This window comes from Agelaius tricolor, unplaced genomic scaffold, assembly GCF_023055355.1.
Source record: "Agelaius tricolor isolate 1412-34295 unplaced genomic scaffold, bAgeTri1.0.p SCAF_12, whole genome shotgun sequence".
Classification (NCBI taxonomy): Eukaryota; Metazoa; Chordata; class Aves; order Passeriformes; family Icteridae; genus Agelaius; species Agelaius tricolor.
The window spans coordinates 7,914,912-7,934,695 of record NW_027269272.1 but is presented as its reverse complement, the minus strand read 5'-3'; the positions used below and the strand labels follow the sequence as shown (position 1 = coordinate 7,934,695).

General features: G+C 43.5%; 1 protein-coding gene across 2 annotated transcripts in view; it reads left to right on the top strand.

Annotated features, from left to right (window-relative positions):
• The first annotated feature begins 5,001 nt into the window (after positions 1-5,001).
• The window catches only part of SPSB4 (splA/ryanodine receptor domain and SOCS box containing 4), a 77,890-nt gene continuing 63,107 nt past the window's right edge, over positions 5,002-19,784 (top strand). The window contains exon 1 of one of the 2 annotated variants that reach the window (XM_071437468.1): positions 5,002-5,092. The gene's annotated coding sequence lies outside the window, so the exon portion shown is untranslated. Of the gene's footprint in view, positions 5,093-5,195; positions 5,783-19,784 lie in introns of those variants that run through there. The other variant, XM_071437467.1, reaches the window with a different exon arrangement.

Sequence of the window (19,784 nt, the reverse complement as noted above, 5' to 3'; positions counted from 1 at the left end):
CAAAAGTATCAATAACATCTGAGTTTCCTTCGTGTGTGTAGCTGAGGTAACAGCAGAATGAATGCACAGGGACCAAATGCAGCCAGAGAGGTTGGATCAGTCATGATTTAATCTAAACCAAGGGGAGATGCTATTGATACACCAAAGAGACTTAAGTGAGCTAATGAGGACCCACTTGCACCCCAAACTTGTCAGTGTCACTGTCCTGTCCTTTAGCAAAACAACCACATTTTGTCCAGTGCCAGCAGTCTTTTATACTGCCCTGGGTTTAGATGGTGTTGTGTCAGCCACTGTCCCAGACTCTGTATCCATCTCTTCTAACTGAAAAATCTGTGTTTCATTTTTCTCTTGATATCCACATTCCTACAGTTCCATGTCATTCCTGCAATGCAATGAAGGCAGTGTGATGTAGTAATACCATGTGAAATTAAAGCTAGTGCAAGATATGATTACAGTTATGATTGAAGTTCAAAGCAGAGACCACAGAGCTTGGGATGTCAATTAGGCACCAGCCAGGTTCTGATGGGCTTTGTGGCACTGTAATGACTTAAAGGGTCTGATGTAGTCTCAAAGCAAGTTTTAAGCAAATGCCTGTATGACCTGGACTGCAGCAGCCAGCTGGAGGAGCCAGCAGGAGGCACAGGCTCTCTGGGCTTCCCAAACAGGAACTGCCACTTCAGAGGCCATTCTCAGACAGAGGCTTCTGTGTTTGAATTTAACCACTGGAATTTGCTCCTTAGGTTTTGCAGAACCCAAAATAAGTAAGTAGAATGAGTTTTGGATTGTTTTCAGTACTGTAATAATGATTTCCATTGTTTATCAGCTGACTCTGTTGCAGCCTCTGAGATGTCCCTACCCTGTTTACTGCTGGCCCAGGCCAGGGAGTGTTTAAGGGAAAACCCTTCCCTAAAAAGCTTGTACTCTCCTGTTTCTGTGTTGGTGAAAACTTATGGCTGTCTTTGTCCAATGAAATTTTGCCTGAGAGAAAAAATTGAATACCAGCTCCATAGAAAAGCAGCTCCTTCAGATAGTCTTTGAGACCATGAGCTCTGATGGAGATAACACACCAGGAAAATGAAGGGGAAGTTGAGCTGCTTTCTTCTTACCTGGGAGTATTGTGTACTTATAGTTTGATTATTTTTCCCCCTTTATCTGATGTGTTTGGGAAAGGGATTTGACTGTGTTACATGGACATGAAGTACATAGTGAGCTTTGGAAACACATCTGAGAGTGCAGGTAGCTCTGCTTTTGAATAGATGGACTTCTGACATTTTAAAATACTCTACTTTTGAATTGTTAAGTATTTCTGAATGCCATCCTTATTTGTCTAATGTGGTGTGCAGGATCTTTATGCTCACTTAAGAATCTTTGAACTAAGGAAACATTGAGGCAAGTGCTGATTTCCTAATCTCTGTGGGGTTTTGTCTTTGCTTGTAGGGGGATGAACTCCAAGAAGGTAAATTCTAACTTCGGCTCAATGGCCTAGGGAAGCAGATCTCAGTTCCAGCAGCAATTTGTCAGTTCATTAAGAGATGCAGTATCCTGACTTCTTGGGTAATGGTTTTGCTAGGCTCCAAGGAGCAGTGGTAAATCTGATTTCATGGCTACCAGGATATGGCCAGGTCAGAATAGAAACACCCAGGTAGAGGAGCTCTGTCCAGACAGTGTTTTGAATGGCTGGAGCAAGGCAGAGGCTGCTGTGCCTCTCCGGGTAATTTCATACAAATGTCCAGTGCTCATGGAGCAGAGCTATAGGACTGGAACACTTAAAGTTTAAACATCTTGTGTGGGAGTTCTGTGGACTTTAGACTTACAGTTAAGGTCACATCTTCACATGTGGATATCTAAAATGCATGGAAATACAGATTTTCATAAAAACTTTCAACTTTGGCTCCTCTGTAGGAATGATGACTGTAGTATTGCTGTACTTAAGAGGGCTGTTAGAAATAACATGCATTACTTAAGCTCCATAAATAGAAATTATGGTGCAAAACACAGTTCCATAAATCTCAGATGTGTATTTGTTTTGTCTTAGGGATTTCTAGGTGGGCTTTGTCCACACTGTCCATCAGCTTATAACCTTTTCTCTGTGGCCTCACTCAACTCTCCCCTCTACCTTTATCTGGAGCTCACCCAAAACTCCAGTCTGGAAGGAGGAAGAATCCCAGGGATGTAAATACACAAGATATAGCAGTGCCTAAATGGCCTTTTGTTGCAAGTTCCTCCTGCCTGTGCTGGGACACAGCTCTGTCTGCAAAGCTGGGCAGCTGCAGGGCAGCCTGGAATGTCAGCAGAGCAGCTCAGCCTGCTGCTACAAACCAGAGCAGATGTAGCCACCCCAAGTATAGGAGTGCCCAAAAACCAGGTGGGTCAAATATCAGTGATCTGATGAGTTATTTAGATGGATCACAGGATCAGGACTCAGTACTTTTGTGAGTGTGTGTAGGAAATGTTTCCTAATTGCTTCTGAGTGGAGTTGAGGGTGTAGGAAGGTTCACCATGCAATAATGTGGAACTTACCTTGAAGGTGAGTGTGTAGGGGAAGAACAAATTTGGGCAGTTATATTTTTTTGGCCTGTTTGCTATCAGATGACAAGATGCAACTTCAAATGATGAGTCTCATGTGAGACACAAGCAGAAAGCAGATTACCATCTTCTTGATCTAAATCAACTTTCTTTTTCCTCACTTTTTCTTAACTGCACTTACTGTTTCATGGGTAACAGTGAACAATTTTTATTCTCAACTCTCTGCCCATGAATTCCAAGTGACTGGAGAGGCAGAAGATTTCTCACCTGGCCCTCATTACCTAACCATGGTGTTTCTCAGTCAAGCATCAAGTGTGTTATTCTCAAGATTTCCTTTCTGACTGTGATTTTTATTTTGTGAGGTAATTTCAAAGTACTGGAAGACTTTGGGGAATGTGAGCAATGCACAGTGCTTATGACACAGCCTGTGCTCTGCCCTTTGTGATGCACAGCTCCAGGAACTGTACCAAATGGTTCATTTTGTTGACTTTGTGTCACAGAGTTTATCTTGAAAGGTTTGTAGTGTTACACAAACATGTGCCTCTTCCTCCTCTCCCCAGGTATTTTGCAGGATCAGCTCAAAAGAATGGGCTGTATCTGTACCATGCTCAAGTGTGTTTTAAAATCACAGTTAATATTTTAACAGGTGATTGTTTCCTATTCTTTTACATTCTCATCTATCTACAAATAGCATGTTGTAGCCCTCATTAATCAAAATGACACTTTCTACACCCTCAAGTGTTTTCACATTTGCACATGAAGCGTGTTCCCAAAACTCTGTGCTGCCTGATTGATCTCTGCATTGTGCACTTTTCAGACCTATGTGTCTAAAGCTGCCTGAAAAGATACAAAGCTTAACTTCTAATGTGATTTCTTTAATCTCCTTTTGTAGAATTAGTATTACAAACCATGTAGAAAGTCTTTCCAAGTTCGCTTTTTGCATCAAGCTTGGCACAGGCACAAAGGACCACATCCCATCTTACACTGGGAAACACACTGCTGGCTGCCAAAAGAAGTGTGAGGAGACACTGCTGTTTTGGGAAAGGGTGTAAGAGAAATAAGGCTGTTAAAAACTGAGGAAAGCAAAACATCCTCCAAGGCACAGACTTGCCCCACTGACTGTTCAGACACGGCTCATTCCAGGGCTCCTCTTCCCACTGAGTGCCACAGAACAGACATTAGCTGGTGGTCACATCCAAGAGAAGGATTTACATTCACTAACTTGTCTGCTGCTAAGAGCACAGAGGACTACTCATGTCCGTGTATGTATATATAAACCAGACAAAGACTGCCTGAGGGAATGGGAAGTGGCACAAAGCCTTTCCTAGGCATAAAGAACTGTGGAGCAGATAGAAAACTCCCATTCATCCTGTGCTTTTTATTTACTGTACATCCCAAAGGCTGTGGGGATGGGTCAGTGTGCAGGGTCTGGAGAGAAACTGGACTTTAATACTCTTTAAAAGATTTCATTTGGGTTCAGGAGTGTCTGACCCCTGGAGACGCCTCTAGGTCCCCACAGAAGGGGTGCTGCCATTGTCTGACACTTTTTCTGCCCACATGGCATGTGTGAAACACAGCCAGTTTTACAGCAGCTCATATGGAGGATTTATTGACTGAAGACTCTCAAAGAATTTGCAGAATTTCCTTTCAATTTTTTTTATGGTCTGAGCATGGATATTTCTCTTGTCTGGCTCAGTTTTTTCCTAAAAGCCTGTCTGAACATTTTAGTAAAAGAAATAAAAATACTATAGAAATAAGTATCAGCATGAAAGTGGAGGGGGGAAAAATTCTGCCCTCTCCATTGCCAGAAGTAGAGTGTAGGTAGAACAGCAGAATTTGAGGAAAAATACTTACTAATCAGTAAGGCTTTCCTCACCTTTCTCAATTTTTAGTTTCTTGTCCTAGAAGAGACAGTTATTTTATGTCACCATTCCGGTCTAAGGTCTCTAAGAGAAGATAATCTATTTTAGGGGTGAGAACTGCACAGCTTGAGCAGAAGCAGCATGTAACACTTCTTGAGTGTGGACCCAAGTACTGCATACATGAGAGAACACATGTGTGTCAACCTATGTTGGAGGCAGAGGGGAGGGAGGGTGATTTAGACCGAGCTTATTAGGGTTAGAAACCACAGCTTTTCAGGTCGTTATTTACTGATATTAACGAGTAGTGACTGAAGCACTTGCCTTATGACTGTTTTGTAACTTGCACTGGTTTGACAGGACTTGCCTTGCCTGTAGCCTTCTAGAAGACGTGAAGCTCACCTAAGAGTGTGAGGTTGGTTTTGGCAGCCAAAAGTATAATTAGAGTTTCACCCGCATGCATCTGGCTTACAGAGCCCGCACAATGCAAACCTCCCGTCTCCTGCCGCCAGACCCAAGGACGCGTGTGCTGAGTTTTCACGGCGGCGGCGCCCGATGCGCGGCACGGATCCCCGCCCGGCCGCGGCTCGGCTGTGCCCCGCACACCACGGGCCGCCCGCAGGGACTCGCTAGCCGGACTTCGGGCGCCTCCCTGTTGCTTCCCCTTGGAAGCGCACGCCGGAAGATGCTGCTGCGCCTTGCCGGAGGTGCGAAGCCGCTCGCTGTGGCCCGTAGGGCGGCGGCCAGACGCGGTGCTGAGAAAGTTTCCCGGTGCCCGAGGGCGACTTTGACGCGTGAGCGGCGGGGGCTGCCGGGCCGGCCCGGGGCGTTCCGGCCGCGCTCTGCGGGTGCCGGAGCCGCGCCGCGTCCGCGGGGGCCGGGCCGGGCCGGGGGGAAGGGGCGTTGCCATCTGCTGTTAATTCCGCGGTCATTGGATTAGTAACCAGCGGTGATGAGATCAGCGGGATCGGCTTTCGCGAGGGGGCACGGCGCTCCCCAGCTGTGCCGGCTCTCGCATGAGGCGGCGGCGGGCGGCGCAGGGGGAGGCAGCGCGCACAAAGCCCGGTAGCCGCCGCAGGCCGCCGCCCCCGGGCAGGGCTCCCGGGCGGCCCGGCCGCCCCGAGCCCCGCAGCCGCCCGCGGGCCCCCGGGCGCGGCGCCCGCCTCGCTCCGAGCCGCGGCTCCCCCCGGCTCCTGTGGCCTCCCCGGGCAGCCGCAGGCGGCGGGAGCAGCCTCTGCTGGGCGGGCGCGCTCCGGGCGGGGGGCACGGGCTCCGAGCGCGGCGAGCTCGGCCACGGCGGCTCCCGAGTTTGTTTACTTGTGCTTCGCCTCTCGTCCCCGGTATCTGCTCTCTGCCGGCATAGCGGATCGGTGGCGGTGCCGTGCGAGGGGTTTATGGTAAGTTTGCGATGGGCGAAGCCCTCAGTTCGTGGGAATTCGGTGTTTTTTTGCACAGTATGTGAAGACGCGTTTGTGAGGGGGGAGTTCTTGTTTGTTTGTTTTTTAGTAGTGCTGGGTTTCAAGTGGTGTTTGAAGAAATACACTTGAGAACCGTTTTCCGCTTTATAATGAAGTGGCTTACAAAATAAATTAGTTTCGTGAGCTACGTAAGAAAATTATTTCTAGATGTTGGATGAGAGATCTAGAGATCTACGTTTCTCATAAACTGTCTGTATCTGACTTTGCGCTGCCGGACGCAAACCCTTTTGCCTCACGATTGCCATAAGCTAATGTTTTACAGTGGTTACTTGGTGCTTTTCGGGCAGTAAAAACCAGACCTCGGTTCAGGTGTTTAGATGAATCTGAAATATTAAACTGTGTTCTCCGTAAGAATATGAGGGAAGCTGAACCTTCGTCTGAATTTGTATGCGAGACTTGAGTTTCAACAAAGAAAGGTATTGACTGAATTTGCCCTCGCGTTGCTGTAAGCGCTCGGAGCCCGGCCGTGGCTTTGCTGTCGCTGCTGGGAAGCTGTTCCTGCCCAGGCACCAAGGGCAGAGCAGCTGAGCGCTGCCCCCGCCGCCCCATTCCTTCCTGGAGGGGCTCCGGCGTTGATGTGGCAGCGTCCGTGCTGGCAGCAACTCATTCGTATTTCTTTGTGCCTAGCACTTGGAGTGTAGACTGCTACAGGGAGGAAAGTGTCCTATATAGAGAGATGGCCAGCTACCACTTCAGCTGCTGGTTTGATGCTGGCTGCAGCCCTTCGGTGCTTAAGTCATACCTGATATTTTCACAGTGCTCTGTTTGCCTTCCGGTGACAGAAGCAATCCCTGATAAGCTATCTCCACGCTGCAAAAGAGCTTATCAGGAGAAAAAAAAAGCACTCCCAGAGAGTTGATGCTTGTGGCTGAAACTGGCCTCACTTGTGCAGCGTATCTCGAAGAATGCTACATTTTTAATGTTGTTTCTGTAACTAAAGCAGCCCGTCAGGGACATGAATATCAAATTGCTGTTAGATTATTTGGTGCTGCTGACAGAGAAATGCCAGATACTGTAAGTTCTCCTAACAACAAGCGGAAGTTTTATAACTGGCCTTAGTCATATAAGTCTGGTTTCCTTGGTAGCTAATGTGCCTCGGTGTCTTGCTGCTGACTCCGGATGTCCTTGGATGACCGTCCTGTGCTTCAGTGACCCTGCCAGGGCTGAAGGGAGACTCGGTACTTTCCTGCATCGCCAGGATGAGAAAACTTCCCAGCGCCGTGCCTTGCTGCGGCCCTCATGTGGGTGTTGCTCTGGAAGCACACACTGGTGCTGCTGGGCTCCGGGAGCCCTGTGTTCACTCCCATCCCATCGGCCTGTTTGTCTTTGCAAATGTCACTGCAGCCAGCTCTGAAGCACCGGGCTTCCTACGCAACAGGCTCTGGGCTCGGGATGAGAAAGCAGTGCCACCTTTTTGCAAAGAGCTTTTCAGAGTTGTGAGACTTCAGGGTTGGGTTTTTTTTTCTGGGGAGGGGGGGTTGTTTTTGTTGTTGTTTCTGGGGGGGTGTTGTTCGGGTTTGTTTGTTTTTGGAGAGGTTGTTATTGGTGGGGTGTTTTTGTTTTGGTTTGGATATTTGGGGTTTTTTTAAGAGAAGCACCCCCCCCCCCCCCCCCCCCCCCCCCATGAGAAGTACTAATTGGATATCTTGTTTCTTGAAAGAACAGATTTTTCTGATTCTTGGTTTGACTAAATTGCAGTCATCTTTATGACTCGTGTTTGTGCAGCATGTGAATTTCTGAATGATGGGACATCTCTCCTATGACTCTACAAGCAACAAGTCATGAACTTGTCAGGCTTCGTTGTTGCTGTGCAAACTTTTTTAATGGATTTTCCATGTACCAAGAAAATTCAAGGCAGCTATTTTTGTCTCATTTTCCTTCACAATCACTGTTTTCCCCTCTTCTGTTTATAGGGCATTGACCTCTTTTTATGGAGAAGGAAAATAATTTTCACAGTGGCGCTCAATGACATGTTGCAGGACTCCATGTAATGCTTACTTTGCCTTGACTTCCTTTAATTGAGACAGCTGGAGAGTTTTCCTATAAGGAGCTGATTTGCCTACCCATTTGAGCATAGTGACAGCATTGAGGAAGAAGGCATTACATGATTTTCTGAGATATCATTGTTAAAAATCCTTGGCTGAAGTGATTAGCAAGGTTATGCTAGGTACTCAACTGTCCCATCCTGGTACTTCTTCATGGCCAAGAAGAGGAAGGTAGAAAGAGGGATGCCGTATTCAAATTCTGTAAGCCATGCTGTGTTTTAGCTGTCTGCTCTCATCAGTCTGCTTGGCTGCTCACTCCTGCTGCACTGACATCCTCTGCTCAATTCTTTTTGTGCTGGGGCAACCTCACTTCAGTGTAAACTTGAGGCTCTTGCAGTGGTAAATCCCAGGTTGAATAACGATAATGCAGAGTGGCCTTGATACTCACATCTATTTCCTGCATCAATTAGTGAGGATAAATGCAATGTTCTTAATAGAATATCCATGTAAAGGAAATCTAGATGTAATTTCTTCTCAGCAAGTTTCCCAGGATAGAGGGTGGATGTAAATGTTGCTGGACTTCATAAATCCTCTCTGAAGGCTGAGGTGAGGCTGATGGTAGAGGAGTGGAGGCTGGTACTGCTGGGTGCCCGCCTTCCTGGCACTGCCCAGGAAGCAAAGCTGGGCTCGTGGCTGCAGGGATGAGGGGCTCCATGCTGGCAGAGGATGGGTGGATGGATGGATGGATGGATGGATGGATGGATGGATGGGTGGATGGGTGGATGGATGCATGCCATCGGTCCATCTGAGCTATGTCAATGCCGTGTGTACCTTGAGGCTAGTGAAGGTGCAGGCCACTCATGTTGTCCTGGGAATTTTAAGTATTTATTAAGCCAGAATAGATCATTTTTCTGTGATGGAGACATTGGTTAGACCTGCCCACTGAACAGCTAACCGGTTTTGAAATCAAAACTCTCTGTAAAGTTTCTGTGTTATGGATAAATATTTGCCTATAATTCTGGAAGTTGATGTTGTTGGACTGACTGAAATCAACAAGTACTGTGGATTGAAACTTGCCAGACCAGACAGCTCCCTCACACACTGTGTTTTTAATGGGGTTGTGTACATGTCGGTGAATCTGTGTCACTCTCTGCAGCACACACAGCCCTCGGGGGTGACTCTAGGCTGTCTTTGCAACATCCTCTGTTAGCTGACACAGGTTGTACTGGAGGATAAGATGTTAATGCATCACGTGCTTCCTGGAAGAGCAGTTCGTGTCTTCTGACTTCTTTAACTTAGGCTCAGGTTGTTTGTGGGGGTTGTTTGTTTGCTTTTTGCCTAGAGAATGTGTGTGTGCATCGCTGCCCTGGTGCTGGGCTGCGTATTGCCCATGAACTGGAGGGTGCTGCTCCAGAAGGGCTGGAGGCAGCTTCATGGGTAACCAGCTTTCCCAAAGAACAGCAGATGTGTTCTTCTGGTACAGGGTCCAAGCGGCTGTTGCTTGAAGCCAGCAGTGCAATGTCAGGTGCTCCCTCAAGAGTTAAAAAGTATCTGAAATGGTGAATGCTGTCTGAATCCTGCTTCCAGGTGACCTTTGCAATGATGTCAGGAAATGCCTTATCCTCAGCTCTACAGCCCACAGCCATTTAGATTGGATGGTGATAAAGTTAAAAGTTACTTTTGGTTTGTTTTTTTGTGTTTGGAAAGCTGGCAGGATACTCAGCAGCATTCACAGCCCATCAGGGAAAAATCCTTGCCCTGAAGAGTTTTAACGGTGCTCCTGTGGCCTTGGTGGCAGCATGGAAAAATGCATAAAGGAGAGCTAGAAGATGTGAGTTATGTTTTTGGTAGCAGTCGTGGTTAAGAGAGATCAGTGCTCACAGGGTGCCATGACTTTGGGCTAAGAACTGCCATTTGACTGGCAGTAATTGATTACAACTTGATGGCTCTAATTTGGCTGCCTCTGCTCTTTTAAAGACTGGCCCATCAAGAGTTCTGTGCAGAGCTCACCTCTTTCCTTTGGCTCCTTTTCCACCAGAAATGGAGTAGTGTCAGGTACTAGCTTGTTGAAATGCACATATGTGTATGTTTGTATTTTTTGGAGGGTGTCTTTTTTAAGTGGATGTCACCTTTGCCTCAGAGGCCAATGTGATGCAGCGTTTTATTTCTGTAGCAGTTGAATGTAGAAATTTTACGTAATTTACTGTGGTTTGGCCATAGCAAAGAAGCATGTGAGGAGAATTTATATCTGTTTCCATCCTTAGTAAAAGGTGAGGTGCCTGGACTTAAACATGGGTGTTCTGTGGCCTAAATCTGTTCATGCTGAAGTCATTTGAACTTAGACCAATGCTGAGCAGTATTCTGTATAATTTTTTTGCTTCCCTGTGCTTATTTTCTGTATCTTTGAATTGAACATTGTGGGGTAATCCTGCTCATGAGTAGTGTCAGATGACAAGTTTTATTGTGTTGCATTGCAGAGTGTGGTGACTTAGCAACTTTATCTTTGAGGATTTGTCAGAGGCTGAAGGGACAAGTAAGCTTTGGTGTGCAGCAATGTAGGAAATCCATTTTGGAGCTGATTGCAAGCTATTTCTTCAGAGCTGTACAGCAGAGTCTTTGATGAGTTTGCTTTCTTGATTTAAATACGTATTTTCAAAAAATTGTGTTATACTGCATTTCTCATCCTAACCCATTGCTGAAGTCTGCTGTGCACTTGTCTGCTGTTGTGCCTTTCTGCAGTAGCAACCCCTAAGGAAAATTTTGCCAAGAGATTTTGAGAAAGAGAAAAGATTGGTTGTATTTACAGTGTCTCATCAGAAGAATGAGGATTTCCTGCAGAAATGGGTCCATGTCCTGGGACCCAGCCATGGCCCAGACTGCAGGAGCTCATCCCCCAGAGCCTCCCCTTGCTGGGGTAGGGAGCTGCTGAGGGAATTCCCTGAAGAGGGGCTGGCATTTCTGCTTTGTCCTGAGGCAGCAGAGGCACTGCTGACAGCTGACTTGGCTGCTCTGTTCCTTCAGCAGTTTTTCTGCTTGGCACCTGAATATGGCCCAGCTCTTTGTGAGAGGGGGAAGCCAGGCCAGTACCTAGAGACCTTTCAGGCTCCATCTTCACCTCACAGCAGCAGCCTCATGTAGCCTTTGTAGAGATCAGTTTCTTGAATGTTTAAAAATCAACATATTTAGAGTTGCTTTTTAAAGGAGTATTAATCATGCAAGAGCACTTGTATAGCTTTAGGCATGGAAAAAAGGTGTGATTTTTCAAAACTGATGAAAGGTTTATGTACTTAATTATAATTTAATTTTAACTGCTTCTCCTCTATCTCTTTTTCAAATGAATGTGGAAACAAAGTACCTCCAGCAGAAAGATGCCTTTTTTCAGTAGATATTGGAGGTCATGATTTTTAAAAAGAGCCCCATTGCACACAGTATTTACATCAGTGCTACATTTCATACCGAGAGTGTGCTGTCCACAGAAATCCCCAGGTGATGGAGGATTTCTGCTGTGTGTTGGTTATGAGCTGTGTGATGGTTCTTTGTTTTTCTATAAGAACATTCTGAACAATAGTTTTGCTCTGGAAGAATGAAAATGGCTTGAAATAAAGTTGGCTGTTGTCTTTGAACACTGAACTAATTCTCGAAAATGTTGATCTTATTCCCTAATTAAACTATTTCATTATAGAAGCTGCATAAAATTAAGCAATGAATCCACAGTGTTCTCAACAAGGACTGTATTACTTCAGATGTGAGAAACTGCCATGGGAGTCAAATCTATATATATAGCCAAAGAAATAGGTGCTCTAAGTGGTAAAGGGAATTTTGAGCTTTAACTACTTTCTGAGTTACTGGTGAAATTATAAACAATTTCTTGTTTTGAGAATGACTTTAAGTTGGCTTGGACACACTCAGTAATCTGCTGGCCAGTACTGGTAACTGGTTACTTTTTAAACTTTGTTTTCCCAGTGTTTTAGACTCCATTTCCAGAATAAGCTCTGCTGTCATTTGCTTTTGACAACAGAATCATTGCAGTGTTGTCAAGTGAATGGTTGCTTTAAAATAAAGTTTACATGTTAATTTGTTTGTACTTGTATTCCTTGCATATAATTTTGTAGTGTGTCCATTTGTGTCCATAGTGTTCCATTTATGTTAATTATTAGTTAAAATTATAAATAATCCCAAAATTGAGTGTAGCTGACCTGGGAATTTAAGAGTTAAAATTGAAACCTGGTCCTTATGATGCTGTTTGTGTGGTATTTTCTGGCTGAGACACTTTCTTGAGTTTAAAAAAAGAGGCCATTAAATGAAAATTTACTGCTTCATTTGTTTGATTATCTTGAAAGTTAATCCTAATTTAACATGTAAAAAGGTGTACTTGTAGATACTTCAAAATTGTGTAACATCTGTGCATGGGGAATTAAGTATCTGTTCCTCATGGCTTATCACTAGTCTGCTTGGGTTTAAATTGAGGAGCTGAGAGTGTGATAGGAGCACATGCTGAACTCTTTCAGAGACTTAGGGTATTTTGAGCCTCCACCTAGTTCACCTGGGCAGGGCCATTACTTTGTTCTTTGCCTAGGAAAGGAGCAGCAGTAGTGCTAAACCTGAGAATAATAAATTAAATTCTGACCTTTGGTATTTTTATCCCATGCTTGAGCAAAATCTCTGTCTATGGAGCACATCTTGGGAGTCTGACCCTGCAAGCATGTTCAGGTGCATTGCTATCTTGCTTTCAAAAATTATGGTACAGCATAAAGAAATCAAAATACTGTTTTCCTTGTTGTTGAAAACTGTTGTCAAGTGTGTCAGAGATGACAGAAGTTGTTTGAACTAAAGATGGTAGTACATCAAAGTGTATGAAAGACAGAAGCATTGCCATCCCAACCTCATTTTACTGTGTTGCTGCATATTAGTGTAATTTGTGGTTTGTTCCAGCACCTAACTATCCCTGCACTTCAGCACCATCAGCCTCTGATGCTGTTAACATCTGGGTAACACTTGCTGTGATATTCTCACTTCTAAGTGTACTGGTCATTCACTAAATATTTATAGAGTCCTTTGGTTTTGATGTTCCAAGATAAAAAGGGTGGGTTTTCTATCATCTTTTGTATTCAAAGGCAAATAGTACATTGAAGCTGGTGATTATTTAAAATATTATCACATCAAGAAGTTCCTTTGTACTTGGGTCAGTGCTGATGTAACTGTTTCTAGGAGTCTGGAAAACCTTGCAGAGTTCACTGCTGGCTTGTTTAGACTAAGATGCTGTGCTGTAAGTGCAATGATCATCTACCAAAGATGTGAGAATGTGCTCAGGAAGGATTTGTTACAACATGTACAGTATCTTATCCTTTGAGTTAAATAGAACAAGATGTATTAAACAAGCATGAGCATGAGACCTGGCATATGTCCTTGTTCTTTTTAAATTTTTTTGCATTCTTATTAGTGTTATTTGAAACCAAGTGTGTGGGTGGAGAGAAGGAAGAGAGGCTCACCTGTGAGATCTCCTGGTAGCAATGTACTGAAGTGTGGACAGGGAAAGAGAGGAACATTCAACAGCCGTTTCTGAAGGTGATGGAGAAAAAGGTGATTAATTTGTCAAAGGGACTAAGGCTAAGTATTTGTCAGGATTTAAAAAATGAAAGAGGGAGTGAAAATAGACCTCCCAGGCAGGGTGCATGAAGGGAACAATCAGGAATTGCTGCAATGTCCTCCTGCTGTGGTGCTCCAGCTCCTTGAGGAGTCAGCAGTGATGTGGTATCAGAACTTCCCTCACCTCAGTGAGCTGCAGTGGGATGGGAGGAGGTGCACGAGGCTGCAGCCTTGAGTTTGTGTCTAGGGATACAGTGGGCTTTCAGTTTATAATAATTGGGGTTTTTTTCAGTGAGTCACCTTCAGCATTGATAATTTGCTTGCATTTCCTGCTCTTAGACCCAGTAACAAGAATCAATAGTTTGTTTTCACTTGAATACACCTCTGTCTAGCAATGGTGAATAATGGTGCAAGGGAAGAAAAAAAATCCATATGTTTTAGTTTGTGACAGTTTGACTGCTGGAAAAAGACACCAAAGGGAAATTCAAAGTGAAATGTCTCAACACTCTGGGGACGTGAGAGTGACTGATGAGCTTGGTTTTACCGCTTTACTCCATCCACATCCTGCTAATAGAGGACATGGCAGCAGGCAGTCTTTGGGAATGCAGAAGCCAACCCCCCTCCCTTCACTCCCTTTATTTTAAGATTTTGTTTTCCCTGTGGTAACATCTTTGGAACCTGGGTGAGCAGTGCCCAGGGTTAGATGGAAATGTGACTCAGTAGTGCCTGGTGTGCAGTCATTCAGGAGAAGAGCAGGAATTGTCTCTGACCCTGTAGCTGGAGGTTGGGAATGTAATTCCAATGTGTAGTTCTGACATCATGTTTTCTTCTGCACATGGATGAAGATAGTGAATTGATGCAGAACTGTTTTGCTTTTGCTTTTAACTTATTGGAATAAGTGGAAAAACCATTGGCTAAACCTAGCATCTAAATTTAGACATCTGAATTAGCAATGCAGGAAGCAGTAGTGTAGCAAACAGCTCAGTTCCTCCGGAGCACTGCTGGCTGGCAGGATAGAAAATCTGGGCACTTAACAGATGCAGGCATCTCTTTACACCTCCTGGGAAAAATGTGTGTGGGATGCTTCCTCTGGATAATCCTTAAACCAAGGCTAAACTGGCAGTTTAACTTTCGTCAGAATTCCCAGTGAATGGGTTTTCACAAGGGATTTTTTTACTTGTAGGTTTTTTTTTGGTCTGAATATATGCTTACAGTGGGGTTTGCTTCCACAGCTGTTCTGCATTTGGTTTCCGTAGTGGTGAGGAATGTGGTGTGCTGCAATCAAAGCTGAGACTAACAGTCTATTGTAGAAATAGGATTGTAAGGAAAAATTCAAGCAGTTACTTTATTACAGCAAAGATGTGTGGGTTGATGGTCTTGGTAGAATTCAGTTCAGTCTCATGGTACAAGAAGAAATTTCATTATGTGTAATAATTAGCTTTTGAAATAAAGAGGATTATCTTTCATTTTAATCACCCTGTCTTAATAGCAGGGAAGAAAAACCATTTCATAAGAGTACCAACTCTGTTCTCTGTGTTTTCTAAAAGAACATTTTAATTGAATTTTATATTTATGGGACTGATACTTAAAACTTGTCATTCTTGTGGATTCTTACCTGTTTCCCCCTGTATATTAACCAGCTGTATTTTTAAAGACTGTAAGCTTCTGTCCTGCTCTCTTGCCAAAAAAATTTCCACAAACAGTTCCTTGTGAGGAGAATTATTACTTACATTGGTCATTTTTAATGTGCAACTCTTTAATACTCAGCCACATTTCTCTTGTTAACACAAAGCGTTGTGTATATATATGCTTCATATCCAGTATGTGAATAGCTTGTAAATAAATTACAAAACTAGGTTTTGTAGGTTTAAACTAGGTTTAAATTCATTAGTACTTAGCAAAACTAATGGATTGTAATCAGTGTAATGGCTGATGATAGATTGTGCTGTGCCAGCAGGGAACTGGCTCCCAGAAGAAGTTACGCCAGCTCAGGAATGACTAGAGACTGGCTGGTGAACATGTTCTTCTCCAGATGCTTTTTTAATTCCTTCAATTAACTTGATTAAGCAGCTTAGCTTAAGTAAGCAGAATTTGTGACTTGGAAGTTCTCCCATGTAGTATGTTCCCAGTGCCTTAGGAATGAGTCCCTTTAATGCTGTGTCTGTGTAAGGCAGGCAGCCGTGGTCTCCCACAGACACAGGATGGTGTGTGCTTAGTATGAGGGGCACACACAGGGGAGGTGTTTCCCCTCTCTGCACTTGGTTCTGGGCAGAAGTCATAAATCACAGTGATTTCTGCACAGTGCAATTGAATGGAGCCTGACTACCTTTATTTTTTTATTGGTGTTGGAAGTTCCCTCCTGCTTAGATCACTCTGAATCCTCCATCAGGGGAGAGGGGAACACTCTCTTCTCTGTGCCCTGTGGTTCCCAAGCAAGGGAATTGCATTTCCTAATTGTACCACCAGTGTCCCTCCCAGGGAACCCAGTGCATTCTCTTTTCTACCCAATGATTTATTTTCACAGCATGTGTCATTAGGGAGTAGGGAAAGGGGTGTTAAATAGGGAGTCAGATGGTAGCACAGAGTTCTTGTCCATCTGTCTGCTTTCCTTGCAGACATCCCCTCCCTTTCCAGCAAGGATGGTGGTTATGTTACAGTATCCTATATTTTTCAGAGCACAGAAAAGTGGCCTCAGCTGGAACCAATTTCTATCCTACAGATCCCTGTGGTACTGGGAACCCACCCATCAGTAACTACTGCAACCCAAACAGTATTGACTGCTCAGTATTGTGGCAGCCTGGAGCTCTGCAAGGCTCAGCTCTTGTGTTTACAGCTACTGGCTCAACAAATTATTTTCCAAATTATAAATCATTCATCCTTGTCCCGGCTTGCAGTTTTTTGTAGAAATAGAAATGATTTCTGCAGTATCAGAAGTTGCAGTGCACAGGCTGTCATTAAATCCATGCAGTAATTTCAGAAATTTAGATCTTTGTTTACAGGTGGGTTTTCTTTTTTCCTTAGGAGAATTTCAGAGAGGAGCTTGACATTACATAGACTTTTTCAGCTCCCCTTGATTATGCTGTGTTAATAAGATGATAATGTATTCTGATAATTGCTCATGAGTCTGCTACCTAACGAAAGGTGAGGGTTGAATGTGCTTCCACATGCTTCTCTTTGTAGCAGTGCCAGGTGGGGAGGTGAATATCTGAAAAGGATGCTAAAAAATGGGTAAAATTTTAAGCCAAATGTGGCTTCCCAGTGTTAAGGAAACTGACAATGGGATGTACAGGAAAAGGAGGGGAAGGATTGAAAAAGAGAGGGAAACTAGAAAGACTGGGATTGTAACAAAGAGCTGTTAGCCATAGATGTGATGAACATTATATGTGGGGCAATTGAAAATACTTTTGTTTTCCATTCCTTCCTTCACTGTGGAGAAAGACCTCTGTTCATGAGAGAGATTCTCCAGGTGTTTAGAAGTGTTAATAGACTTCTGGGTTTTAATGCTCCATTAAACTTTCATACTGTGTAAATTATTTTCTTCAAACTTGCCTCTATTTTTGATCTCTTGACTGTAAATTGTGACAAGACTTCATGCTAAATATGAAAATGCACAACTTCTCTGCACCCCATGATTCTTGTAGCAATTTCTGTGTCCACACAGCACTTCAGGGAACAGTTCATCTGTTCAAAGAATGGTTGGAATTTAAACCCCCTCAGATTTCCAGTATCCTTAGATATTTTTTTCCTTAACCTCTTGGCCAAAAGACTTACTTTCCTCCTCTAAAACTATTTGTAGTGTTTGTGCAGTATCCCACATGGTTTTATATTCAACAGTGCTGTGGTTTGTACATGTCTTGCAAGTCTTTTGCAGCAGTAAATGATTGTTTGAGAAATGCAAGTTTGTATTTAGGCTCAAGTGAACATCTTGGTGAGTTCAAATGGTTCTGGAAGGATCTTTATATAAATCTACTTCATTTTGCGCTACTTGTGCTGCTCTTGAGGATGTTGTAAGCAAAAACAAGTTTAGCTCTGATGAAATAGAAAAAAGAATAATTTTCCCAGTATTTGTTCAGGAATGCAGGCTATACTGACTATAATTTTTACAACTCAGTGGGAAGATGACTTATTTTTCTGGAGGTAGTCCTTTACTTTTAAAGATATTTCTACATACTGCTTTTATTCCTTATCATGCTGGAAATCAAGATTATCTATATATCCCAATACAATGTAGGGTTTTGTTTTTCCAGAATTAAAAACTCAGAGCACTTTGTTTTCAGTGTGTTCTACCTGTTGCTGAAGATTAACTTGTAATTACTGATGTGCTTTCCCTTTGTCTAAAGTGCTGCTGATCCAAATTTAGACTGAACACATTTTTCTCCAGGGCAGAGCAGGTCCCTTCCTGAGTTATTGGAGAATCAGAGTCTGGCAGATTTAGATCATGTCTGGAAGATTTTCTGCCATCATATCAAATATAGGGAGGTTGTACAGAGATTAATTGGAATATGCTACATTTTTACTTTTAATATAGCTTTTGCAAGGCTTCCAAAACACAGTGTTACTTATTTCATTTCAACAGCAGTACACCTAAAGATTAAGTACTAGTATATTTGTATATTTTTATTCACATCAAAACTTGCATCCTGGTGCAGTTTTCTTCCAAATAACTTTCAATATTTTTTTCTCCCTTTTTATCCAATGCATTAAAGAAGGAAATATGGTTAGTAATTAATTGTTATAAATAAAATACTGCTTAAAAGAAAATTCCCTGCAGAAGACTGCTTAGTAGAGGGAACTAGAGTGTAAAGTTATTTTGAGAAATACAGGCCTTGTGTTTGAGCTTATAGCTCACAGTTTGTGTTGAGAGTTGCCCTGTAGGCAGGCACAAAGCTGATTTATTTTTATCCATACCTCTATTAGGAAGTCTAGTGTGGGCTTTTTAAAGTACTTTCCTGTGGTCAGAAATACGTGGAATTGTTGGCACTTGCAGCATGAATTTCTTTGAGGGTGTACATTGTTAGGTCAGTAATAGAGAGATGTCAATGCTACTCCAAGTAGCAACTTCTTTCACTGTGGCTTTTCCTAGTTGGAGGCCCTCTCTGATTTTAACACTGCCAAGTCTGGTATAGTTTTTCTCCATAGAACAGTACTGATTTGAAAGAGCAGCCTTTCTGCTTAATCTGGCTCTAGGACAATGAAAGAGCCAGAAAGAAAATCACATTCCACACAGCCAGCAGGGCTTTACTGAGGGCCAGTTTAGTGGCCTTCTATGGTGAGATTATGGCATTGGTGGATCAGGGAAAGCAATGGATAGAATCTACCTGGATTTATGCAAAGCATCTAACACTGTCCTACAGGACATCTCTGTTTCTAAACTAGAGAGATGTGGATTTCATCAAAGAATCACTCAGGGGATAAGGAGCTGGCCAGAGCAGGGGGCCCAGAGATTTTATGGATGCCCCATCCCAGGAAGTGTTCGAGGCCAGGTTGGATGGGGCTTTGAACAACCTGGTCTAAGGACACGTGTCCCTGACCATGGCAGAGAGGTAGGAACCAAATCTTAAAATCACAGAATATCCTCATTTGGAGGGGACCCAACAGGATCATTAAGCGAACTCCTGGCCCTGCACAGGACACTCCAAGAATCACACCATGTGTCTGAGAGCATTGACCAAACACTTCTTGAACAGGCTTGGTGCTGTGACCTTCCCTGGGGAGTCTGTTCAGTGCCCAACCACCCTCTGGGTGAAAAACATTTTCCTGATACCCAAACTGAACTTCCCCTTACTCAGCTTTGTGCTATTAACCCGAGTCCTGCTGATCTTTAAAGTCCCTCCTAAACCAAACCATTCTGTGATTCACCACTGTGAGACCCATTCTGGGATCTCACCAAGGTGGCCTTTGTGTCTTCAGGAGTCAGATTTTTGACATGGGAACATAACTGTCTGTAAGTCTTTAACTCCTTAAAGCCCTGTGCCTTTCCCCTGCCTCTCCTGTGTTACCAAGTGCCCTGTTTCCTAAATTTCCTAAATAAATAAAAACAGACACAAAAATATTACTTAGTAAAATGAAAAGCTTTTATAAGCATGAGGAAAATCAATTTTGTTGCTTAGAGCTTAGGCAGTTTGTTTCTTATGATATTACTTTCTCCATTATCTCCACTTGTCTGTGCAATTGTTCTCTACTGACAGATGGGCTGTAGTAGTGGCTGGTGTTTGAAACAGATGAAATTCATTGTTGTTGCTTAAATAATGTGGGGTTTTGCAAAAACATTTATTTGTTTAACAGGAAGTTATTTTGTTGTTTGGTCTTTTTGTCAGCACTCCAAAGAAACTTGATTCGTTGCATCACCT